The sequence below is a fragment of the Aplysia californica genome, unplaced genomic scaffold, assembly GCF_000002075.1.
Source record: "Aplysia californica isolate F4 #8 unplaced genomic scaffold, AplCal3.0 scaffold00026, whole genome shotgun sequence".
Lineage (NCBI taxonomy): Eukaryota > Metazoa > Mollusca > Gastropoda > Aplysiida > Aplysiidae > Aplysia > Aplysia californica.
Genome location: NW_004797296.1, coordinates 768,426 through 769,501, shown reverse-complemented (window position 1 = coordinate 769,501; position 1,076 = coordinate 768,426).

Genomic DNA, 1,076 nt, shown 5'->3' with positions numbered 1-1,076 from the left:
GTCTAAAAATCGATAAGAGTAGGCTTCGGCCGCCACCCGGGCAAAATTCAGAATTTCCTACCTACTGAAAAAGTTTAATGTGTCTGCGCGCTCATATGACCTTATGCAGTTGCGAGCGCCGTAAAACACTCACAAAAACAAAACAACAACAACAACAACAACAACAACAACAACAACAACAGCAACAACAGCAACAACAACAACAAACCCGTTCAGCTGACTCGCGGGTGGTTGAAGGGCGCCACTGGTACGTCCTCCTTCGTTACTTTCCCTGTTGTTTCTGCCTTTTTGTATCACTTTTTCCCCAACACTAAGTGACCACTATTGTGTCGACGTGCTTCTCTTTTCACGAACAAACTAACAAACAAGCAAGCAAACAAATAAACGAACAGTCAGCTGACTCACAGCATCGCTTGATTGTTTACAGCCGTACTAAAAATCCACTAAACCTAAGGAAATTTATCTTATCGGTTATCAAACTGTACGTTTACTTCTTGGATCATTCATTTCCATGCAGATTGGTGTTTAATTCAAGCAAATTGGTTAAATAGGAGCGGAGTTATTGGGGAACTTTACACGCTGAAAAGTTAGGTGATGACATTGCGAACAAAGGAGGAATAGCTTTCCAACTACTTAAAGTGAAGCTTCTGAATTTGAAGGGCCAAATGAAAAATAGGATATGTCCATCTTTAGAATAATTTTAATATGAAATCAACCAAGGTAAGTCCAACTAAGTCATTCACAAACTGTATTTATTTAAAAAGCAAATCAAGTTCAGATCAAGTCAAGTCCACCATTTTTTTAAAAAGTGAAAAATAGTCTTAGTCGTCAAAGTATGATTCGTTTGATTTACTCTGTTTTTCCACAGGCCCTTTCAATTATTTTATGCACACTTAAAAAAAGGCTCCATCTCAGAACGCTCTGAAAACAACCGCTGGCGAACGCTACTGCTACGCATGAAACTTTAGTCGTGCACACACACACACACACACACACACACACACACACACACACACACGCACACACGCACACACACACACACACACACTACGGACGCACACGAGCAGGCACACTCG